At 38.3% G+C, this 26580-nt stretch overlaps 1 non-coding gene across 1 annotated transcript; it reads right to left on the reverse strand.

Annotated features, from left to right (window-relative positions):
* Positions 1–13823: 13823 nt before the first annotated feature.
* Positions 13824–13931, reverse strand: LOC148547972 (small nucleolar RNA R71). The gene has a single exon (XR_015898725.1). It is a non-coding gene; the product is annotated as a small nucleolar RNA R71 (small nucleolar RNA).
* Between the last annotated feature and the right edge of the window lie 12649 nt (positions 13932–26580).

A 26580-nucleotide genomic window follows, 5' to 3' on the forward strand; every position in this document is an offset into this window, starting at 1 on the left:
GACTAGAGATATTAGAATTCAAATTAACTAACAACTTTCAATTATCACTCAGAAAAGGAGTTTGATAACTCAAGCGTCTCCAATTAATCAATTCAAGCTAAGAATGTAAAAAGCTAAATTAAAATCATAAATATGAAATACCTCAAATTGCATAAAATAGAGAAATCAAATCTAACATGAAGTTCATAAACCAACTCGAAAAGATAAACAAACTAGAATGCTAGAATAAATAAAAGTAGAAGAGAAACTAAATTAAAGGAACATTGAACCTGGAATGGAGAAGAAGTAAACCTAACCTAAGAGAAATCCTAAAACCTAGAGAGAGGAGAGAACCTCTCTCTCTAGAAACTACATCTAAAACCTAAAATTATGTGAATGAGAAGTTGTATCCTTGATTCCTCCACTCTATAGCCTCTAATCTGTCTTCTGGGCCAAAAATTGGGTCAAAAATAGCCCAGAAATTGCTGGGGGCGATTTCTGATACGTACAGGTCGCGGCTCTGTCATGCGTACGCATCGATTGTCTGACGCACCATCCACGCGAACGTGTCAAGCACGCATACGCATCACCTAACAGCAAGGTAGCTATAAAGAATTATATATCATTGAGAAGCCCCGGATGTTAGCTTTCCAACGCAACTAGAACCGCCTCATTTGGACCTCTGTAGCTCAAGTTATGATCGATTGAGTGTGAAGAGGTCAGGGCTGACAGCATTAGCAATTCCTTCAACTTCTTTTATTCTTTTCACTTCTGCATGCTTCCTTTCCATCCTCTAAGCCATTCCTGCCCTATAAACCCTGAAATCACTTAACACACATATCAAGGCATCGAATGGTAATAAGAGCGGATTAAAAATAGCAAAAATTAAGGCCAAAGAACCATGTTTTCAATTATAGCACAAAATCAGGAAGGAAAGTGTAAAACATGCAGATTCTGTGAATAAATGTGAGAATAGTGGATAAAATCCACTCAATTAAGCACAAGATGTACCACGAAATAGTGGTACATCAATGGTTCCTCCGTGGTTTAATTTATTTTACTTTGTTATAGTTACTCTCAAATCTTTCTGTATTTTATCTTTATGGCCTTAGAGGCTATGTTGAGAGATAGGTTGTATAAGCTGTTTTAATTCTAAAACTCTATATTTTTGTATTTGTAACTAGTCGGCTTAAACTCCACAAGCTGCGGCTAGTTCCCTATGTTTATATTACTATATCTATACATTTGTTCTATTCTCTTACACCTATATCTTGTATCTTGTGCGTTAGCTTCGTGTGAACGTTTCACACTTTTAAAAATTCTGTTTTGAGCTTACTCCTTCATCAGGCTTCTAGATTATATTATTTTCTTCTATATATAAATATGTATAAGCTTTAGGATTGTCGTAACCTCTGATTAACCTTTGTCCTACAGCTAGAGGTAAGGCTTAGGGTAATTGGGGTGTTACATTTAGTGGTATCAGAGCGGTTCGTCCTCGTGAGCCTGAGGGATGGATCGATTGTGCTTCATTGCATACTTAATGTGTCTTTTCTTTGATGCTATTAGGTTATCTACTTGATATTTCATAGCATGCTTGTTTGCGAGTGCTTGTTTGGGGTAAATGAAGCACTAGGCTTTTGATATTGAGACTGATCACCTTGATATCGATTGTTTAGTGTAGAAAGGAACCCTAATGGCCACTCGCAGACGAGGTCGTACGCGTTTACGAGGAAAGAGTAGGAATGAGCGACCGGCCGATAACCATGCCGAGTTCATGGCGGCAATGGCGAATCTTGCAAACATCATGGGGGCTACCGCTACTGTGACTCTGCAAGCTGTGCAGAGGTTAGCCCAACCGGCCGGAAACGGAAACAGAAATGGTGAAGGAAATGCGAATGAGAATGCAGGAGGAAACAGAGATAACACGGGAGGTGCTCTGATGACCTTGGCGACCTTTCTCAAGGTTCATCCTCCGAGTTTTCGAGGTTCAACTAATCCCACGGAAGCGGATAACTGGTTCCAAACTATGGAACACGCACTGCAAGCGCAGCATGTCCCGCATAACCAATACGTAGAGTTTGCTGCTTACCAACTTCGGGAAGAGGCCCAACATTAGTGGCAGGCAGAATGCCACTTGCTACAGCTCCATAATGCAGATGTTCCTTGGAATGTATTTCAAACGGCCTTCTACAAGAAGTACTTCCCTGAGTCTGCAAGGGAAGCAAAGGAGATGGAACTGATGCAGCTGAAACAAGGTTCTTGGTCTGTGGTAGATTATACCAGCAAATTTGAGGAACTTTGTAGGTTCTCTAGGGCGTGTCAGGGTGCTCCGGAAACCTATGAAAGTTGGAAGTGTATCACGTATCAAAGGGGTTTGAAGTATGACATCATGACTACTGTGGCTCCTATGGAGATTCGTATTTTCTCTGATTTGGTGAACAAGGCAAGAGTGGTCGAAGAATACGCGAAAATGGTAGCCTCGTCAAAGGAGACTTCTGGAGGAAATACTAGCAGGGAGCGTGACGATCATCTTGAACCAAGGGGACAGAATTTTAAAAGAAATGAACACACTCCTCAACATCTGCGAGGTTAAGGGGATTTCAGAAAGAACAACAACACTCAGTTCCATATGGCAAAGGGAAACGGTCGATGCTACACTTGTGGATTACCAGGGCACCTTGCTAAGGACTGCCGTAGAGGAAGGAATCGAGGTGTGGGTAAGAGTCAGCAACTAGGCCGTGTGTTTGCTTTGGAGGCACGTGAGGCGACGGGGTCGGATCCTCCGACGAGAGGTAAGCGTATGCTTTGAGTTTTATATTTCCTGGACCTGAGGTTGGTTTGGTTCTATCTTTTGTAAAGTCATCGTTAGAATTTCAAGAGCTTAGAGTTTTGTTAGAAGTAAACCATGGGGGAAAGGAGGATTCTAGCGGCGGTAGCCGAGGATTTTAGGCTTGTGATGATGAACAATCCGAGTTGGCGTGCCGGAATGGTTACCAGGTATGACTAGAAGTCTTGGAAGTTCCCTGTGTGGGCGATGGGTGCGATTCAACACTAGTGGCAATGGAATTACTGACTAACGTCCTTGCGGTTTTTAACTATGATTTTTGCCATTTTAAGATTTAGAGTGATTTTCAAATCAGGTTAGAGTTTTGGTTTAACTAATTTAGTTTTGGAAACTAGGATTTGAACTTTTGATCAAATGATATGATTTTAAAAAGGAAAGTGAGTCCTAAGATTTTGTTGGCTTGTGATTTTGGTTGTGAATCTAACTTATCAAAATGGATTCAAATTTAAAGGTTTTGACTTAAGGGTTTCCAAGAATTTAGGAAAATCATGCTATAAAATGATTGATTTACCAATAAAAGGTTTTTGACTCTTTTGATAAGGTTTTAACAATGGACTCATTTAGATTGGACTTGCTTTAAAGGTTTTGAAAAGTATTACAAATTCGGTATTTTGGTTTAAAAGAAAGGATTTTGGATTCCTAGTGACGATAATCAGAGTGACGCAGCGGAAGTTGTACGTCAAATTGTCGAAGTGTGAGTTCTGGAAGGAAGAAGTGAAGCTCTTAGGTCATGTGGTGAGCAAGGGAGGAATGACGTAGATCCTTATGAGGTAGCAACGATGATGGGATGGGAAAGACCGACAACGGTGACGGAAGTCAGAAGCTTCTTGGGTTTAGTCGTATATTACCAGAGATTCATTGAAGGATTTTCCCAGATTGCATTACCGATGGCTAGGTTGACAAGAAAGGGAGCGCCTTTGTTTGGATGTCGGAGCGTGCAGAGAGTTTTTAGATTTTGAGGCAGAAGATAACTTCAGCGCCTGTTTTAATCTTGTTGGAACCGCATGAACCGTTCGAAGTATACTATGAAGCTTCTCTGAAGGGTTTAAGCTGCGTGTTGATGCAACACCGGAGTATGGTGGCTTACGCATCGCGTCAGCTGGGACCGCATGAGGGAAACTATTCAACTCATGATCTGGAATTAGTGGCGAATGTGTTTGCACCGGAGATTTGGAGGCACCACCTGTGCGGAGTGAGGTTTAGCATCTTTTCTGATCATAAGAGTCTCAAGTATGTCCTTGATCAGAAAGAGCTTACAATGCGTTGGAGAAGATGGATGGAGTTACTAAAGGATTATGATTTTGAACTGAGTTATCACCCTAGAAAGGAGAAAGTGGTCGCAGGTGCGTTGGGTCGGAAATCTTTAACAATCGCTTGGGTGAGAATCAAGGAAGAGGAGCTAGTGAATAAGTTTATGGATTTTAAGCTGGACATTGGTGAGGTTGTCGGAAGAACTTGTTTGAACCAGTTGCAGATTTTGAGCACGATTAAGACGGAGATTCAGAGGGCTCAACAAGATGAGCTGAAGCTTCAAAAATTGTTGCAACCAGTCAGTGATAAGAGGCGTGAAGGATTCACTAAGGAGGGTGAAAGATTTTGGAGAGGTAAGGGGAGATTTTGCAAACAGGATGTCGGAAATTTGAGATAGGACTTGTTGTCGAGGGCTCACTACAGTAGATTTTCTGTTCATCCCGGAAGTACGAAGATGTATTGTAACTTAAAGAAGATGTTCTGGTGGCCTGGGATGAAAGGTGATATAGATACAGTGGCATCCAAGTGTTTGATGTGTCAGAAGGCTGGAATGATACAGCCTCTTGAGATTCCTCAGTGGAAGTGGGCTATGATGCGGTTTGGGTGATCGTGGTTTGCTTAACCAAATCCGCTCATTTTCTACCTATCCGAGTGAACTATTCTATGGAGGAGTTGGCGAGAGAGAACATCGACATGGTAGGATGATGGTGAACGAGGTTCCTTGGCAACTTGTTAGATTAGCGTTGAAAGTAGGATGCTTCGTGGGGAATATATGTATATATATATCCCATCGTGTGATTCAGATTTTCGTGGGCGAAAATCTTTTTAAGGAGGGGAGGATGTAAGAACCCGCTTTTTCACGTAAAACCATTTTAATAAAATAATTTTAGTGCCCGGAAAAGATTCAAAATTTAGAAGTTTAATTTGAAAATATAAATGAGAAATTTGGTTTCAGTGAATTTTTCTGAGTTGGAAAATGTATTTCTTTCGAAATGTTTTTCAAAAAATGCATACTAGCGATTAAGCCGGCAGTACCGGCACTGGTATATCCAGTACTGCGTATTTTGGGAAAATAAGATTTTGAAAATTGATTTATTATTTTGAGAAGATAAAAATAATTTAGAATCGAAAACCGGACACTAATCTTAAAGGTTTTGGCCCAAAGTGGGCCAAACGGATCAAAAACGCTAACGGGTTAGACTGGGCCCAAATCAGGTCCAAGGTTCAACATATATAAGCTCATTTAATGAGAATTTCAGCCCATTCTACCCCATTTTGATTAGAGAGCCGCGGTTTTGAAGAGAGGAGAGGAGGAAGATAGTGCACTTTTCACCTACACCTTCCGGAAGCCATAACTTTTGATCCGGAGCTCTGATTGACGAGCCGTTTATGGCCACGTGAAGCTCTTGTTGAGCTCTACGTTTTTATCCAAAGAAATCTGGTAAGAACTCGCGTCTTACTTTCCAGTTTTGTGCCCTATATTTTTACATTTTTGAGGTTATGGTTTTGAGTAAATTTTGTGGTTTTGGTTGTTTAGGTGATCTCTAGTAGCGAGTAATTGATGAATTTTACCCCTAATCTCATTGGATAAGGTAAAGAACCTCTTTATCATTGTGGTTTGGTATATTATGAGCTTTAGTTGTTGATGTATGGTTAGGTTGTATGTATGAAGCTTGTTTTTGGAGTTGGTGGTGGCTTTTGGTGTGGCATTGATGGTTTGGAGCTTGGTGAAAGCTTGATTGGAATCAAGTTTGGTGTTTGAGCATATTGGGAATCGGCCAAGGTATGGTTTTGGTTTTCTTTATGTAATATGTATTGTTTCTGGACACTTAGGCTAGTTGACCCTAAGATAGGATTGAATATGTTGATGTTTGTGATATATGTTTGCTGATGAGATTGAGAGAAATATATGTGTTGGAGCATGATATGTGATGAATATGGATGAGAATTATTGTTGATGTTGTTAAAAATATTGATTATTGATGGATGTGTGAATTATGATTTTTGAGTAGTGTTGTTGTTATTATGGACGAATAATAATGGATATTAATGTGGAGGTGGTGTTGTCTAGAAGGAATTAGAATAATAATAATAGTGATTATATGAATTGATGATGATTGTTGGTATTTTAGTTATTATGAAGGTTGATGATAAATGTTGAGATTTGTTTTGGTTGTTGACGTTGTTGTTGGATGATGAGGATTATGAGTGTGGATTTATGATTGAATCGGAAATATTGGATTGGTAGTGAGATATGATGTAATGGCTTAGTAATTTAGGTGTGAAAGTGAGGAGGATGATATAAAATGATAACATGTTGTATGTAGTAGTGGTTATGATGGTTGGACATGTTTTGGTTTGGTTTTGGATTGAGTGATGGTTAAATTAGAGGATTTGAGGTTTTGGATGAAAAAGGATTTTTGGTGAACTTTGTTTGATCATAACTTTTGACTCGGTTTTCAAAATTTGTTGAAATTGGCTTATATTTGAAGATTATTAAAAATCCTTTGATTTGATATAAAGTTTATAAACTTGGAATTTTGTAAAGGAAGTTATGATCATTCAAAGTTGGTGATTAAAATCTGAAATTCTGCAAAGTTGCAGAATTTCAGGATTTCTGATATATGCGCACATACAACCTTGTGCGCACGCACAACCCTGCGAAAATATTATTCTGTGCGGACGCACAGACTTATGCGTACACACAGGGTACGCACAGGCATGGGAAAGGGCTCTAGTAGCAGCGTTGGCATAGGTTGTGCGCGTGCACATCAATGAAGAATTACGACCTGTGCGGATGCACAGCCCTGTGCGGACGCACAAGTCGGGAAGGGACGTCTGTTAGGGGTGCTCGCACAGCTTGTGCGAGTGAATAGACTTTATTAATTTTAGTACCTGTGCGTACGCACACTTTCAAAATCTTCCTGGGTGTGCGCACGCACACTCCTATGCGGATGCACATGCCCTGTTTCACAAATTTAAAGTTTGTTTTCAACTATTTCACCTTCCCAACAAGGTTGTAAGCTTCTATAACACCATTTTAAGCCTCTTGGGCTTACTTTTAGAGAAATGAAATATGGGAAAGGTCCTAGGGGTTTAAGTTGGATTTTCCTTTGAAAAGTGAGCAAATAGAGGTTTAGGTTTCTAGTGTAGTGCGGATGAGTTAGTTGAGAGAGAAGGAAAAATGGTGCATATGGTGACTGTTGACAATGAATTGGGAAATTGATGAACTAATGAGCTCAGAATGAAAGTGATGAATTGATGATGGTTATAATGAGTTGAAGACTCAAAGAGGAATGATGATCTTGTTGAATAATGAGAGTGTTCCAGACACTATATCCTTGGGTTAGGTATGATAGTGTGCAGGGTATTATGTCCCTAAGATTGAATTATGATTGATAATCTTTTCTACTGTAAGAGTGTGCCAGGCACTATATCCTTGGGTTATGCATGCAAGTGTGCCCGGCACTATATCCGTGGGTGAATAGAGTGTGCCCGGCACAATATCTGTGGGTCAATAGAGTGTGCCCGACACTATATTCGTGGGTGCGGCAGAAAAGCGACATCCGAAAGGATGTGTCAAGTTGGCATTTATGGACAGACAAGTGATATCACGAGCCAATAGGATAGGCATTTATCATATGCATCTTTTATGTGCTTGTTTGCTTTGATTACGTGAGTTTGTCTAATTGTATAACATGCCTATTTGCTTACTTGAACTACTTGCTTTATATGCTTCTACTTGTGTTTTATTTGTTTACATTAATTGTGATTGTCTGGTGTTGAGGAGGTTAGGTAGGCGGTGGCGATGGGATCGCACGGAGGTAAGGTTGGTGAAGGTTGTGGGATACAGCAGTGTGATTAGTGTTAGTTAGAATCCCCCTAAGTTTATACAACCCTAGCTTACGGTTTAAGTACTTTTATTTATTTTGTTCTAAGCTTGAATATCAGTATGTGATGTGAAGTTCTAGGATTGCCTTCGGCGTCCCGGAGCCTTACATCTTAAATCATTGGGCACTGTTACCATACTAAGAACCTCCGGTTCTCATTCCATTCTTTGTTGTTGTTTTTCAGATGCAGGTCGTAATCTACTTCGGTGAGATTGCGGATATGGTGACAGAGCGGAGTATGGTTCCTCCTTGGTTTAATTTATTTTACTTTGTTATAGTTACTCTCACATCTTTCTGTATTTTATCTTTATGGCCTTAGAGGCTATGTTGAGAGATAGGTTGTATAAGCTGTTTTAATTCTAAAACTCTGTATTTTTATATTTATAACTAGTCGACTTAAACTCCGCAAGCTGCGGCTAGTTCCCTATGTGTATATTACTATATCTATACATTTGTTCTATTCTCTTGCACCTATATCTTGTATCTTGTGCGTTAGCTTTGTGTGAACGTTTCATGCTTCTGAAAATTTTGTTTTGAGCTCACTCCTTCATCAGGTTTCTAGATTATATTATTTTCTTCTATATATAAATATGTATAAGCCTTAGGATTGTCGTAACCTCTGATTAACCTTTGCCTTACGGCTAGAGGTAAGGCTTAGGGTAATTGGGGTGTTACAATTAACTTCTAACATTTCCAAAACCCACGTTTCACATTATCTATCCCTTCTATTTTACCTATGATAACCCGTTAACTTTCTCGTACACATAAACCATCAACATTAAGTTGGCTAGACTTAACATCAACAGTTATGCAACGGTAAGATAACAACGTTAATCAATAGATAGTCACGCATATAAAACTCAAACTCTTGTTAGCAAAAAAAGCCATGAAGCATGATAGACACTCAGAGTATGCAGTGAAGTATAGTCAGTCCATTCCCAAGGCTCTAATAGGAACAAAATGCTCTGATACTATAATGTGACACCCTTACTATCAGAACGTCACGCTTTTGGTTGCGTCACTCTAATAGCAAGAAGTATTACAACAACTTCATATATTTAATAACAAAGTAGGAGTGATGAATCTATATTTTACGATATATTTTGGTTTGATTTGAGTGGATTCCATCACATAAACCCACATTTATTCACCTAAATAGCATGCTTTTGAGATTTCTTCCTAAATTGTGCTTGAAAGTGTAAACATGCTCTTTTGTGCTTAATTTAGTCAATTCTATTCACTTTAATCCCATTTGGTGCCTTGATGTATTTGTTAAGTGATTTCAGATTTCCAAGGCAAGCATGGGTTGGATAAGTGAGGAGAAGAGCATGCAAAAAGGGAAGAAACCATGAAGAAATGGGATTTGGAAAGCTGCCAACCCTAACCTCTTTGTACTAAATTGGTCATAACTTGAGCTACAGAAATCCAAATGAGGCGGTTCCAGCAGCATTGAAAAGCTAACGTCTGGGGCTTCGATTTGATATATAATTTGCTATAGTGGACTTAAGTCTATGTATACGCACATGTACTTGTGCGTACGCACAAGTCAGGATTCAGCATGTGTGCAGACGCACATGTCTATGCGTCCGCACAGGTCCCTGCACGTGAGCTCATTAATGCAAATCACTGGGGGCGAATTCTGGGACTCCAAAACCCAATCCAACTCATTTTCTGAAGCTATTTAAGGCCAAAGTGAAGAGGAATGAAGGGGGGCAATTAGGTTTAGTTTTTATGATGTTTTCTCTTAGTTTCTAGAGAGAGAAGCTCCCCCCTCTCTCTAGAATTAGGATTTTATTAGTTAATTTCTGATGAGCGGATAATTTATATGCTTTTTGGCATTGTTTTTAGTATGTTTTTAGTAGGATCTAGTTACTTTTAGGGATGTTTTTATTAGTTTTTATGTTAAATTCACATTTCTGGACTTTACTATGAGTTTATGTGTTTTTCTGTGATTTCAGGTATTTTCTGGCTGAAATTGAGGGACTTGAGCAAAAATCAGATTCAGAGGTTGAAGAAGGACTGCTGATGCTGTTGGATTCTGACCTCCCTGCACTCAAAGTAAATTTTCTGGAGCTACAGAACTCAAAATGGTGCGCTTCCAATTGCGTTGGAAAGTAGACATCCAGGGCTTTCCAGAAATATATAATAGTCCATACTTTGGCCGAGTTTAGATGACGCAAAAGGGCGTTGAACGCCAGTTTTACGCTGCAGTCTGGAGTTAAACGCCAGAAACACGTCACGAACCAGAGTTGAACGCCAGAAACACGTTACAAACTGGCGTTCAACTCCAAGAATGACCTCTCCATGTGTAAACTTCAAGCTCAGCCCATGCACACACCAAGTGGGCCCCGGAAGTAGATTTATGCATCAATTACTTACTTTTGTAAACCCTAGTAACTAGTTTAGTATAAATAGGACTTTTTACTATTGTATTTTGATCTTTGGAACATCTTTGGATTATCTTTTGATCTATTGATCACGTTTGGGGGCTGGCCATTCGGCCATGCCTGAACGTTTTACTTATGTATTTTCAACAGTAGAGTTTCTGCACTCCATAGATTAAGGTGTGGAGCTTTGCTGTTCCTCATGATTTAATGCAAAGTACTACTGTTTTCTATTCAATTCAACTTATTCCGCTTCTAAGATATCCATTCGCACCCAAGAACATGATGAATGTGATGATTATGTGATGCTCATCATCATTCTCACTTATGAACGCGTGCCTGACAAACACTTCCGTTCTACATGCAAACAAGCTAGAATGAATATCTCTTGGATATCTAATACAGGGGACCGAGTCTGAGTTATTAGTGTCTTCGTGGTATAAGTTGGAACCCATGGATGGCCATTCCTGAGATCCAGAAAGTCTAAACCTTGTCTGTGGTATTCCGAGTAGGATCTGGGAAGGGATGGCTGTGACGAACTTCAAACTCGCGAGTGCTGGGCGTAGTGGCAGACGCAAAAGGAGGGTGAATCCTATTCCAGTATAATCGAGAACCTCAGATGATTAACCGTGCCGTGACAGAGCATTTGGAGCTTTTTCACAGAGAGGATGGGATGTAGCCATTGACAATGGTGATGCCCTATATAAAGCTTGCCATGAAAAGGAGTAGGAATGATTGGATGAAGACAGCAGGAAAGCAAAGGTTCAAAGGAACGAAAGCATCTCTATACGCTTATCTAAAATTCTCACCAATGATTTACATAAGTATTTCTATCTTTATTTTCTGTTTATTTATTATTTTTATTCGAAAACTCCATAACCATTTGATATCCGCCTGACTGAGATTTACAAGGTGAACATAGCTTGCTTCATACCAACAATCTCTGTGGGATCGACCCTTACTCACGTAAGGTTTTATTACTTGGACGACCCAGTGCACTTGCTAGTTAGTTGTATCGAAGTTGTGACAAATTATGAATTAAGATTAGAGCACCAAGTTTTTGGAGCCATTACCAGGGATCACAATTTCGTGCACCAAGTTTTTGGTGCCGTTACCGGGGATTGTTCGAGTTTGGACAACTGACGGTTCATCTTGTTGCTCAGATTAGGTAATTTTCTTCTTAGTTTGTTTTCAAAAAGTTTTCAAAAAAAAATTTCCTTTTGTTTTCGAAAATTATTTCAGAATTTTTAAGAATGAATTCTAGTGTTTCATGATGATTTGTTGAATCCTGGCTGGCTGTAATGCCATGTCTAAATTCCTTTGGACTGAGGATTCAACTAATCACTTCAATGCATGTAATAGCATACTAAAGCTTGGCTGGCTATTAAGCCATGTCTAACCCTCAGATTGGAGCTTTAAACTAAAGAGCACAAGATTCCTGGAATTCATATTAAAAATTTTGAAATCTTTATTTTTCTTCTTCAAATAATTTTCAAAAAAAATAAAAATATACAAAAATCCAAAAAAAAATTAATAAAATCATAAAATCAAAAATATTTTGTGTTTCTTGTTTGAGTCTTGGGTCAATTCTTAAGTTTGGTGTCAATTGCATTTTTTCTAAAAATTAATTATGCATTTTTCGAAAATTCATGCATTCATAGTGTTCTTCATGATCTTCAAGTTGTTCTTGGCCAGTCTTCTTGTTTGATCTTCATATTTTCTTGTTTTGTGTCTTTTCTTGTTTTTCATATGCATTCTTGCATTCATAGTGTCTATACATGAAAAATTTATAAGTTTGGTGTCTTGCATGTTTTCTTTGCATAAAAAATTTTTCAAAAATATGTTCTTGATGTTCATCTTGACATTCAAACTGTTCTTGGTGTTCATCTTGACATTCATAGTGTTCTTGCATGCATCACATGTTTTGATCCAAAATTTTCATGCATTGAGTCTTTTTGATGTTTTTCTCTTTCATCATTAAAAATTCAAAAATCAAAAAAATATCTTTCCCTTTTTCACTCATAAATTTCGAAAATTTGGATTGACTTTTTTCAAAAAATTTTAAAATTTAGTTGTTTCTTATGAGTCAAATCAAATTTTCAATTTAAAAATCTTATCTTTTTCAAAATCTTTTTCAAAAATCAAATCTTTTTCATTTTTCTCATTTATTTTCGAAAAGTTTAAAAAAATATTTTTCAAAAAATCTTTTTCTTAATTTTATCTCATAATTTTTGAAAATATCATCAAAAATTAATGTTTTGATTCAAAAATTTCAAGTTTGTTACTTGCTTGTTAAGAAAGATTCAAACTTTAAGTTCTAGAATCATATCTTGTGATTACTTGTGAATCAAGTCATTAATTTTGATTTTTTTTTAAAAAATCAAATCTTTTTCAAAAACTTTGATTTCAAAATCTTTTTCTAACTTCTTATCTTTTCAAATTTAATTTTCGAATCTTATCTTTTTGTTTTAATCATATCTTTTAAAATTTCAATCATATCTTTTTCAAAAACAAATTTCAAATCTTTTTCAACTAACTAATTGACTTTTTATTTGTTTCTTATCTTTTTCAAAACCACCTAACTAATTTTCCCTCTCTAATTTTCGAAAATACCTCCCTCTTTTTCAAAAAATCTTTTTAATTAATTAATTGTTTAAATTTTAATTTTAATTTTATTTTCCCTTTAATTTTCGAAAACCATCAACTCCTTTTCAAAAATTATTTTCGAAAATTTCTCTCTCTCATCTTCTTCTATTTATTTAATTACTTACTAACACTTCTCTTCATCTCATATCTCTGCTATCCTCACCCTTGTGTTTGGATTCTCCTCTCTTCTCTTTCCTTACATTACATTCTTTTCTTCTTCTACTCACACAAAGGAATCTCTATACTGTGACATAGAGGATTCCATATTTTCTTTGTTATTCCCTTCTTTGTCATATGAGAAGGAGCAAGGACAAGAACATTCTTGTTGAAGCAGATCCTGAACCTGAAAGGACTCTGAAAAGGAAACTAAGAGAAGTTAAAATACAACAATTCAGAGATAACCTTACAGGAATTTTCGAACAGAAAGAGGAGATGGCAGCCAAAAATAATAATAATGCAAGGAGGATGCTTGGTGACTTTACTGCACCTAATTCCAATTTACATGGAAGAAGCATCTCCATCCCTACCATTGGAGCAAACAATTTTGAGCTTAAACCTCAATTAGTTTCTCTGATGTAACAAAACTGCAAGTTTCATAGACTTCCATCTGAAGATCCCTTTCAGTTCTTAACTGAATTCTTGTAGATATGTGATACTGTTAAGACTAATGGAGTAGATCCTGAAGTCTACAGGCTCATGCTTTTCCCTTTTGCTGTGAGAGACAGAGCTAGAATATGGTTGGACTCTCAACCTAAGGATAGCCTGAACTCTTGGGATAAGCTGGTCAAGGCTTTCTTAGCCAAGTTATTTCCTCCTCAAAAGCTGAGTAAGCTTAGAGTGGATGTTCAAACCTTCAGACAGAAAGAAGGTGAATCCCTCTATGAAGCTTGGGAGAGATACAAGGAACTGACCAAAAAGTGTCCTTCTGACATGCTTTCAGAATGGACCATCTTGGATATATTCTATGATGGTCTGTCTGAATTAGCTAAGATGTCATTGGATACTTCTGCAGGTGGATCCACTCACCTAAAGAAAATGCCTGCAGAAGCTTAAGAACTCATTGACATGGTTGCTAATAACCAGTTTATGTACACTTCTGAGAGGAATCCTGTGAGTAATGGGACGCCTCAGAAGAAGGGAGTTCTTGAAATTGATACTCTGAATGCCATATTGGCTCAGAATAAAATATTGACTCAGCAAGTCAATATGATTTCTCAGAGTCTGAATGGAATGCAAGCTGCATCCAACAGTACTCAAGAGGCATCTTCTGAAGAAGATGCTTATGATCCTGAGAACCCTGCAATAGCAGAGGTAAATTATATGGGTGAACCTTATGGAAACACCTATAACCCTTCATGGAGAAATCACCCAAATTTCTCATGGAAGGATCAACAAAAACCACAACAAGGCTTTAATAATGGTGGAAGAAACAGGTTAATAATAGTAAACCTTTTCCATCATCCACTCAGCAACAGACAGAGAATTCTGAGCAGAATCCATCTAGCTTAGCAAATTTAGTCTCTGATCTATCTAAGGCCACTCTGAGTTTCATGAATGAAACAAGGTCATCCATTAGAAATTTGGAAGCACAAGTGGGCCAGCTGAGTAAGAAGATCACTGAAACCCCTCCTAGTGCTCTCCCAAGCAATACAGAAGAAAATCCAAAAGGAGAGTGCAAGGCCATTGATATAACCATCATGGCCGAATCCAAGGAGGAAGGGGAGGACGTGAATCCCAAGGAGGAAGACCTCCTGGGACATCCAGTGATCAATAAGGAGTTTCCCTCTGAGGAACCAAAGGAATCTGAGACTCATCTAGAGACCATAGAGATTCCATTGAACCTCCTTATGCCATTCATGAGCTCTGATGAGTATTCTTCTTATGAAGAGAATGAAGATGTTACTGAAGAGCAAGTTGCCAAGTTCCTTGGTGCAATCATGAAGCTGAATGCCAATTTATTTGGTAATGAAACTTGGGGAGATGAACCTCCCCTGTTCACCAATGAACTAAATGCATTGGATCAATTGAGATTGCCTCAGAAGAAACAGGATCCTGGAAAGTTCCTAATACCTTGTACCATAGGCACCATAACCTTTGAGAAGGCTCTATGTGACCTTGGGTCAGGAATAAACCTCATGCCACTCTCTGTAATGGAGAAACTGGGGATCTTTGAGGTGCAAGCTGCTAAAATCTCATTAGAGATGGCAGACAACTCAAGAAAAGAGGCTTATGGACAAGTAGAGGACGTGTTAGTAAAGGTTGAAGGCCTTTACATCCCTACTGATTTCATAATCCTGGATATTGGGAAGGATGAGGATGAATCCATCATTCTTGGAAGACCCTTCCTAGCCTCAGCAAGAGCTGTGATTGATGTAGACAGAGGTGAACTAGTCCTTCAATTGAATGAGGACTCTCTTGTGTTTAAAGCACAAGGTTATCATCCTGTAAACATGGAAAAGAGGTACGATAAGCTTCTCTCAGTACAGAGTCAACTAAAGCCCCCACAGTCAAACTCTAAGTTTGGTGTTGGGAGTCTATAAAATTGACCTGATCACCTGTGTGGCTCCATGAGAGCCCACTGTCAAGCTATTGATATTAAAGAAGCGCTTGTTGGGAGGCAACCCAATTTTTATTTATCTAATTTTACTTTTATTTTATTGTTCTTTCATGTTTTATTAGGTTCATGATCATGTGGAGTCACAAAATAAATAGAAAAATCAAAAACAGAATCAAAAACAGCAGAAAAAAATCACACCCTGGAGGAAGGGCTTACTAGCGTTTAAACGCTAGTAAGGAGCATCTGGCTGGCGTTCAACGCCAGAACAAAGCATGGATCTGGTGTTGAACGCCCAAAACAAGCAGCATCCTGGCGTTCAAATGCCAGGAATGCACACTGAGGAAAGCTGGTGCTGAACGCCAGAAACAAGCATGGAACTGGCGTTCAACGCCAGAAACATGCTGCATCTGGGCGCTGAACGCCCAGAACAAGCACCAATTCGGCGTTTAAACGCCAGAATTGCATGCAAAGGCATTTTACATGCCTAATTGGTGTAGGGATGCAATTCCTTGACACCTCAGGATCTGTGGACTCCACAGGATCCCCACCTACCTCCACTCATACTCTTCCCTCTTCTCATTCATCCTCTCTTCCCAATAAACACCTTTCCCCAAAACCCTTCACCAATCACCTCAATCTCTCTTCCCTATTACCCATTCACCACTCACATCCATCCACTCTTCCCCATAAACCTACCTCATAAACCCCACCTACCTTCAAAATTCAAAATCACTTTCCCACCCAAACCCACCCTAAATGGCCGAACCTAACCCCTCTCCCTTCACTATATAAACCCCTCCATTCTTCTTCATTTTCACACAACACAACCCTCTCTTCCTCTTCTTGGCCGAAACACAACCTCTCTCCCTCTCCTCTATTTCTTCTTCTTCTTCATCTTTTCTTTCTTCTCTTGCTCGAGGACGAGCAATATTCTAAGTTTGGTGTGGTAAAAGCATAAAGCTTTTTATTTTTCCATTACCATTGATGGCACCTAAGACCAGAGAATCCTCTAGAAAAGGGAAAGGGAAGACAAAAGCTTCCACCTCCGAGTCATGGGAGATGGAAAGATTCATCTCCAAAGCCCATCAAGACCACTTCTATGATGTTGTGGCCAAGAAGAAGGTGATCCCCGAGGTCCCTTTCAAACTCAAGAAAAATGAGTATCCGGAGATCCGACATGAGATCCATAGAAGAGGTTGGGAAGTTCTAACAAACCCAATCTAACAAGTCGGAATTCTAATGGTTCAAGAGTTCTATGCTAATGCATGGATCACTAGGAACCATGATCAAAGTAAGAACCCAAACCCAAAGAATTATCTCACCATGGTTCGGGGGAAATACGTAGATTTTAGTCCGGAAAATGTGAGGTTGGCGTTCAACTTGCCAATGATGGAAGAGAACGCACGCCCCTACACAAGGAGAGTCAACTTTGATCAAAGGTTAGACCAAGTCCTCATGGACATATGTGTGGAAGGAGCTCAATGGAAGATTGACTCAAAAGGCAAACCGGTTCAACTGAGAAGACTGGACCTTAAGCCTGTAGCTAGAGGATGGTTGGAGTTCATTCAATGCTCAATCATTCCCACTAGCAACCGGTCTGAAGTTGCTATAGACCGGGCCATCATGATCCATAGCATCATGATTGGAGAAGAGGTGGAGGTTCATGAGATTATACCTCAAGAACTCTACAAGGTGGCTGACAAGTCCTCCACTATGGCAAGGTTAGCCTTCTCTCACCTCATTTGCCATCTATGCAATTCGGCTGGGATTGACATAGAGGGAGATATCCTCGTTGATGAGGACAAGCCCATCACTAAGAAAAGGATGGAGCAAACAAGAGAGCCTATTCATGGATCTCAAGAGACGCATGAAGAAGCTCATCACCAAGAAATCCCTGAGATGCCTCAAGGGATGCACTTTCCTCCACAGAACTTTTGGGAGCAAATCAACACCTCCCTAGGAGAACTGAGTTCCAACAAGGGACAACTAAGGGTGGAACATCAAGGGCACTCAATCATCCTCCATGAAATTAGAGAAGATCAAAGAGCTATGAGGGAGGAGCAACAAAGACAAGGAAGAGACATAGAAGAGCTCAAGGACATCATTGGTTCCTCAAGAAGGAAACGCCACCATCACTAAGGTGGACTCATTCCTTGTTCTCAAATTTTCTGTTTTTCGTTTTCTTTATGTTAAGTGCTTATCTATGTTAATGTCTTATTACATGATCATTAGTATTTAGTAACTTTGCCTTAAAGTTATGAATGTCCTATGAATCCATCACCTCTTTTAAATGAAAAATGTTTTTAATTCAAAAGAACAAGAAGTAATGAGTTTCAAATTTATCCTTGAACTTAGTTTAATTATATTGATGTGGTGACAATGCTTTTTTGTTTTCTGAATGAATGCTTAAACAGTGCATATGTCTTTTGAAGTTGTTGTTTATGAATGTTAAATATGTTGGCTCTTGAAAGAATGATGACAAGGAGACATGTTATTTGATAATCTGAAAAATCATAAAAATGATTCTTGAAGCAAGAAAAAGCAGTGAATACAAAGCTTGCAGAAAAAAAAGGCAAAAAAAAAAGAAAAAAAAGAGAGAAAAAGAAAAAGCAAGCAGAAAGAGCCAAAAGCTCTTAAAACCAAAAGGCAAGAGCAAAAAGCCAAAAACCCTTAAAACTAAAAGGCAAGGGTAAATAAAAAGGATCCCAAGGCTTTGAGCATCAGTGGATAGGAGGGCCTAAAGGAATAAAATCCTGGCCTAAGCAGCTAAACCAAGCTGTCCCTAACCATGTGCTTGTGGCGTGAAGGTGTCAAGTGAAAACTTGAGACTGAGCGGTTAAAGTCAAGGTCCAAAGCAAAAACAGAATGTGCTTAAGAACCCTCGACACCTCTAATTAGGGACTTTAGCAAAGCTGAGTCACAATCTGAAAAGGTTCACCCAGTTATGTGTCTGTGGCATTTATGTATCCGGTGGTAATACCCTGGACACCTCTATTTTATGTTTTCTTTAGGTTGATGATCATGTGAAGTCACAAAAACAAATGGAAAATCAAAAACAGAATGAAAAATAGCATGAAAAATAGCACACCCTGGAGGAAGATCATTCTGGCATTTAAACGCCAGAAACAAGCATCTGTCTGGCGTTTAACGCCAGAAACAAGCACCAAGCTGGCGTTTAACGCCAGAAACAAGCATCAGTCTGGCGTTAAACACCAGAAACAGGCTACATTTAGGCATTTAATGCCAGAAACAGGCAGCAGTCTGGCGTTAAACGCCAGGATTGCATAGTAAGGGCATTTTGTATGCCTAATTGGAGCAGGGATGCTAAATCCTTGACCCACTGGATCTGTCGACCCCACAGGATCCCCACCTACCTCACCATTCAAATTCAAACCATTTGCTTTTGTTTTTCCATAATTCAGTGGTAGAGTAATTGACTGCAGATCAAAGAGCTATGAGGAAAGAGCAACAAAGGCAAGGAAGAGACATAGAGGAGCTCAAGAGCACCATTGGTTCTTCAAGAAGAGGAAGACGCCACCCTCATTAAGGTAGACCCATTCCTTAATCTCCTTGTTCTTATTTTCCTGTTTTTCGTTTACTATGCTTCATGTTTAATTATGTATGTGTCTTTACTATATGATCACTAGTATCCAAGTGTCTATGTCTTAAAGATATGAATATCCTATGAATCCATTACCTTTCTTAAATGAAAATTTTTTTCTGAAAAAGAAAAAGAAGTACATGAATTTTGAATTTTAAAATAGTTTAATTATTTTGATGTGGTGGCAATACTTTTTGTTTTCTGAATGAATGCTTGAACAGTGCATATGTCTTTTGAATTTGTTGTTTATGAATGTTAAAATTGTTGGCTCTTGAAAGAATGATGAAAAAGGAGAAATGTTATTTGATAATCTGAAAAATCATAAAAATGATTCTTGAAGCAAGAAAAAGCAGTGAAGAACAAAGCTTGCAGAGAAAAAAAATGCGAAAAAAAAGAGAGCAAGAAAAAGAAAAAGTAAGCAGAAAAAGCCAAAAGCTCTTTAAACCAAAAGGCAAGAGCAAAAAGCCAATAGCCCTTAAAACCAAAAGGCAAGGGTAATAAAAAAGATCCAAGGCTTTGAGCATCAGTGGATAAGAGGGCCTAAAGGAATAAAATCCTAGCCTTAGCGGCTAAACCAAGCTGTCCCTAACCATGTGCTTGTGGCGTGAAGGTGTCAAGTGAAAACTTGAGACTGAGCGGTTAAAGTCGAGGTCCAAAGCAAAAAACAGAGTGTGCTTAAGAACCCTGGACACCTCTAATTGGAGACTTTAGCAAAGCTGAGTCACAATCTGAAAAGGTTCACCCGGTTATGTGTCTGTGGCATGTATGTATCCGGTGGTAATACTGGAAAACAGAGTGCTTAGGGCCACAACCAAGACTCATAAAGTAGCTATGTTCAAGAATCAACATACTGAACTAGGAGAATCAATAACACTATCTAAATTCTGAGTTCCTATAGATGCCAATCATTCTGAACTTCAAAGGATAAAGTGAGATGCCAAAACTGTTCAGAAGCAAAAAGCTAATAGCCCCGCTCATCTAATTAACACTGATCTTCATAGATGTTTTGGGAATTCATTGTATATTCTCTTCTTTTTATCCTACTTTGTTTTTAGTTGCTTGGGGACAAGCAACAATTTAAGTTTGGTGTTGTGATGAGCGGATAATTTATACGCTTTTTGGCATTATTTTTACTTAGTTTTTAGTATGATTTAGTTGGTTTTTAGTATATTTTTATTAGTTTTAATTAAAAATCACATTTCTGGACTTTACTATGTGTTTCTGTATTTTTCTGTGATTTCAGATATTTTCTGGCTGAAATTGAGGGAGCTGAGCAAAAATCTGATTCAGGCTGAAAAAGGACTGCTGATGCTGTTGGATTCTGACCTCCCTGCACTCAAAGTGGATTTTCCGGAGCTACAAAACTCCAAATGACACGCTCTCAATTGCGTTGGAAACTAGACATCCAGGGATTTCCAGAAATATATAATAGTCCATACTTTGCTCAAGGATAGATGATGTAAACTGGCGTTCAACGCCAGTTCCATGTTGTAGTCTGGCGTCCAGCGCCAGAAACAAGTTACAAGTTGGAGTTCAACGCCAGAAACAGGTTACAACCTGGCGTTGATCGCCCAAAACAGCCCAGGCACGTGAGAAGCTTCAGTCTCAGCCCCGCACACATCAAGTGGGCCCCAGAAGTGGATTTCTGCACTATCTATCATAGTTTACTCATTTTCTGTAAACCTAGGTTACTAGTTTAGTATTTAAACAGCTTTTAGAGATTTATTTTGACCTCATGACATTTTTAGATCTGAACTTTGTACTCTTTGACGGCATGAGTCTCTAAACTCCATTGTTGGGGGTGAGGAGCTCTGCAGCGTCTTGATGAATTAATGCAATTATCTCTATTTTCCATTCAAACACGCTTGTTCCTATCTAAGATGTTCATTCGCGCTTCACTATGAAGAAGGTGATGATCCGTGACACTCATCACCTTCCTCAATCCATGAACGTATGCCTGACAACCACATCCATTCTACATCAGATTGAATGAGTATCTCTTAGATTTCTTAATCCGAATCTTCGTGGTATAAGCTAGAATTGATGGCGGCATTCATGAGAATCCGGAAAGTCTAAACCTTGTCTGTGGTATTCCGAGTAGGATTCAAGGATTGAATGGCTGTGACGAGCTTCAAACTCGCGATTGTTGGGCGTAGTGACAGACGCAAAAGAATCAAGGGATTCTATTCCGACATGATCGAGAACCAACAGATGATTAGCCGTGCTGTGACAAAGCATTTGGACCATTTTCACTGAGAGGACGGGAAGTAGCCATTGACAATGGTGACACCTTACATACAGCTTGCCATGGAAGGAGCCTTGCGTGTGTGGAGAGGAGTACAAGAGAAAAGCTGAAATAAAGAGGACAAAGCATCTCCAAAACCCCAACATATTCTCCATTATTGAGTAACAAGTATTTATTTTATGCCCCTTGACTTTTACAATTAAAACTAAGAATTATTATTGATATTATATCCTGACTAAGAGTTACAAGATAACCATAGCTTGCTTCAAACCAACAATCTCCGTGGGATTCGACCCTTACTCACGTAAGGTATTACTTGGACGACCCAGTGCACTTGCTGGTTAGTTGTGCGGAATTACATAGTGTGAAGTAATTTTTGTGCACCAAGTTTTTGGCGCCGTTGCCGGGGATTGTTCGAGTTTGAATAACTAAAGGTTTATTTTGTTGCTTAGATTAGGAATAATTTATTCTGTTGCTATAGAGTCATCAAATCTGAGTCCTTTAATTTATTTTCAAAAAAAAAATTCTTCAAAAATATTATTTTTCTTTATTAATTTTTAATTTTTTTTGTGAGTTTAGTGTCATGTTTTAAGTTTGGTGTCAACTGCATTCTTATCTTTTTCTCTTAAATTTTCGAATTTGTGTTCTTTATTCTTCCTTGATCTTCAAGTTGTTCTTGTTTATTTTTCTTGTTTGATCTTTGGTTTTTCTTATTCTGTGTCTTTTCTTGTTTTACTTGTGCTTTCTCAAAACATTAGTTTTCAAAAAATTTATTTTTAGTTATTAAAAATACCTCTTTAAAACAAGTGTTACATTTACTGCTCAATTGGCTAGAGCGTTGGTTTATGTTCTTGGTGATTGGGTATCTTCTTTTTAAAATCTTTTTCAAAAATAATTTTTCTTTGATTAAATCTTGTGCCAAACTTTAAGTTTGGTGTTTTCTTGTTAATCTTTTTATAATTTTCGAAAATTTTATTGAAGTTTTCTAAAATTTTAAGTTTGGTGTTCTTTCTGTTGTTCTTGTTGTTCTTGTGAATCTTCAAAGTGTTCTTGAGTCTTCTTTGTGTTTAGATTTTAAAATTTTTAAGTTTGGTGTTCCTTGGTGTTTTCTCTCCAAAATTTTCGAAAACAAGGAGCATTAGATCTAAAAATTTTAAGTCTTGTGTCTTTTGTGTGTTTTTCTCTTTCATCATTAAATTCAAAAATATCTTTTCTCTTTATTTTAAGTAATTTTCGAAATTTTCCCTTAAAAATTCAGATTTTTATTTTAAAACTTTCTGTTTCATCTTATCTTAGTTTTAAAATTTCAAAAATCATATCTTTTTCAAAATCTTGTCTTATCTTATTCCAAATTCAAAATTTAATATTCAAATTTAAAATTTTAAATTTCAAATTTCAAAATTTCAAATTTCAAAATTTAATTTTCAAAATTTAATTTTCAAACTTAAAAATCAAATCTTTTCAAAATTTAAATCTCTTTCAAATCCTTATCTTATATTGTTGACTTTTTCAAAATTCAAAATTCAAATTTTCAAATTTCAAAATTCGAATTTCAAATTTCAAAAATTTAAAATTCAAAATTTAATTTTCAAATTTAAAATTTAAATTTCAAAACTTCCTAACTACTTTCTCTCTCTTCATTTTTCGAAAATCCTCTCCCACATTTTTTTAATTAATTAATTTAGTTTTCAATTTTCTTTTATTTCTTTTTCTTCTAATTTTTGAAATTATACTCAATTTTTTTTTATTTTATTTTAATTTCAATTTTCAAAAAAAAAATTTAATTTGCAATCCGCATCATCTCGTTTTTTCCATCATGGACATAAGTGGAAATGAACAGTCCAGAAGGACTCTGGGGTCATATGCTAACCCCACTACTGCTTCATATGGGAGTAGTATCTGTATACCCTCCATCGGAGTCAGTAGCTTTGAGTTGAATCCTCAGATCATTATCATGGTGCAGCAGAGTTGCCAGTATTCCGGTCTTCCACAGGAAGAACCTACAGAGTTTCTGGCACAGTTTTTACAAATTGCTGACACAGTACATGATAAGAAAGTAGATCAGAATGTCTACAGATTATTACTGTTTTTATTTGCTGTAAAAGATCAAGCTAAGAGGTGGTTAAATAACCAACCTAAAGCTAGCATAAGGACATGGAAACAGCTGACAGAAAAATTCCTTAATCAATACTTCCCTCCAAAACGGATGACACAGCTAAGGCTGGACATCCAAGGCTTTAAACAAGGAGATAATGAATCTCTTTATGATGCCTGGGAGAGATACAGAGAGATGCTAAGAAAATGCCCCTCTGAAATATTTTCAGAATGGGTGCAGTTAGAAATCTTCTATTATGGGCTTATAGAGAAATCTCAGATTTCTCTAGACCACTAAGCTGGTGGATCTATACATATGAGAAAAACAATTGAAGAAGCTCAAGAGCTCATTGATATAGTTGCCAGAAATCAGCATCTGTACCTAAGCAGTGAATCTTCCATGAAAGAAGAGGCTAAAATAGTAACTGCTGAACTCAGTCCTGCAGAACAAATTACAGAATTCAATCAGCAATTAGACTTTCTAACAAAACAGTTGGCCGAATTCAAGGAGATACTACAAGACACAAGAATGGCTAATCTGAATATGGAAGTACAGTAGAAGCAAACAGAACAGCAGTTATCAAAACAAATAACAGAAGAGTGCCAAGCAGTTCAATTAAGAAGTGGGAAAACATTAAATACCTCACTTCAAGGTAGCAGGAAGCCAAGAAATGAACAACTGGCTATCCAAAATCCCTCTGAGGACAGTAAGATCCCAGAGAGGAATAACTCTGGCGTTCAAATGCCAGAAACAGGCAAGGAGTTGGCGTCAAATGCCCAATGGAAGCTTAGTTCTGGCGTTCAAACGCCAGGAACAAGTAAGGAGTTGGCGTCCAACGCCACTCCAGCTTCCAACCCTGGCTTTCAAATGCCAGTGAGGGATCAGACACCTGCAAGTGCTGATAATAAATCCCTCAAGAAGGCTTCTCAACCTACCTCTGTAAGAAATAAACCTGTAGCAACTAAGGTTGAAGAATACAAAGCCAAGATGCCTTATCCTCAAAAACTCCGCAAAGAGGAGCAGGATAAGCAATTTGCCCGCTTTGCAGACTATCTCAGGACTCTTGAAATAAAGATTCCATTTTGCAAAGGCACTTGAGCAAATACCCTCTTATGCCAAGTTCATGAAAGATATCTTGAGTCATAAGAAGGATTGGAGAGAAACTGAAAGAGTTCTCCTCACTGAAGAATGCAGTGCAGTCATTCTGAAAAGCTTCCCAGAAACGCTTAAAGATCCCGGGAGCTTTATGATACCATGCATATTAGAGGGTAACTGCACCAAGACAGCTCTATGTGATCTTGGGACAAGCATCAACCTAATCCCTGCATCCACTATCAGAAAGCTTGGCTTGACTGAAGAGGTCAAACCAACTCGGATCTGTCTTCAACTTGCTGATGGCTCTATTAAATACCCATCAGGCATAATTGAGGACATGATTGTCAAGGTTGGGCCATTTGCCTTCCCTACTGACTTTGTAGTGCTGGAAATAGAGGAGCACAAGAGTGCAACTCTCATTCTAGGAAGACCATTCCTAGCAACTGGATGAACCCTCATTGACGTCCAAAAAGGGAAGATAATCCTGAGAGTCAATGAGGATGAGTTTAAGTTGAATGTTGTCAAAGCTATGCAACATCCAGACACATCAGATGACTGCCTAGGCGTTGATATTATTGACTCCCTGGTGGAAGAGGTCCATATGACTGAGAGTCTCGAATCAGAGCTAGAGGACATTTTTAAAGATGTTCAGCCTAATCTGGAGGAACCAGAGGAAATAAAAGAACCTCTGAAAACTCCTCAGGAAGAGGAGAAACCTCCTAAACCCGAGCTCAAACCACTACCACCATCCCTGAAATATGCATTTCTGGGAGAAGGTGACATTTTTCCTGTAATCATAAGCTCTGCTTTAGGGCCATAGGAAGAGAAAGCACTAATTCAGGTGCTAAGAACACACAAGACAGCTCTTGGGTAGTCCATAAGTGATCTTAAGGGCATTAGCCTAGCCAGATGCATGCACAAGATCCTATTGGAGGATGATGCTAAGCCAGTGGTTCAACGACAGAGGCGGCTAAATCCCACCATGAAGGAGGTAGTGCAGAAAGAGGTCACTAAGTTGCTAGAGGCTGCGATTATCTGTCCTATTTCTGATAGCCCTTGGGTGAGCCCTGTCCATGTTGTCCCTAAGAAGGAAGGAATGACAGTGGTTCATAATGAAAAGAATGAACTGGTTCCTACAAGAACAGTTACAGGGTGGCGTATGTGTATTGACTACAGAAGGCTCAATACAGCCACCAGGAAGGATCATTTTCCTTTACCATTCATAGACCAGATGCTAGAGAGACTAGCAGGTCATGAATATTACTGCTTTTTGGATGGCTATTCAGGTTACAACCAAATTGCAATAGATCCTCAGGACCAAGAGAAAACAGCATTCACATGTCCTTCTGGAGTGTTTGCCTACAGAAGGATGCCTTTTGGTCTGTGTAATGCACCTGCAACCTTTCAGAGGTGCATGCTCTCTATCTTCTCTGATATGGTAGAGAAGTTTCTGGAAGTCTTCATGGATGACTTTTTAGTATTTGGAGACTCATTCAGCTCCTGCCTTAACCATTTAGCACTTGTTCTGAAAAGATGCCAAGAGACTAACCTAGTTTTAAACTGGGAAAAATGTCACTTTATGGTGACTGAAGGGATTGTCCTTGGGCATAAAATTTCAAACAAGGGAATAGAGGTAGATCAAGCTAAAGTTGAGGTAATTGAAAAATTACCACCACCTGCCAATGTTAAGGCAATCAAAAGCTTTCTGGGGCATGCAGGATTCTATAGGAGGTTTATAAAGGATTTTTCAAAAATTGCAAAACCTCTGAGCAATCTACTAGCTGCTGACATGCCATTTGTGTTTGACACAAAGTGTCTGTAGGCGTTTGAGACCCTGAAAGCTAAGCTGGTCACAGCACCAGTTATTTCTGCACTAGACTGGACATTACCATTCGAACTAATGTGTGATGTCAGTGACCATACCATTGGTGTAGTATTGGGACAGAGGCATAACAAGCTTCTGCATGTCATTTATTATGCTAGCAGTGTTTT

The sequence above is a fragment of the Arachis ipaensis genome, chromosome B8 (genome assembly GCF_059453495.1).
Source record: "Arachis ipaensis isolate K30076 ecotype BB chromosome B8, ASM5945349v1, whole genome shotgun sequence".
Classification (NCBI taxonomy): domain Eukaryota; kingdom Viridiplantae; phylum Streptophyta; class Magnoliopsida; order Fabales; family Fabaceae; genus Arachis; species Arachis ipaensis.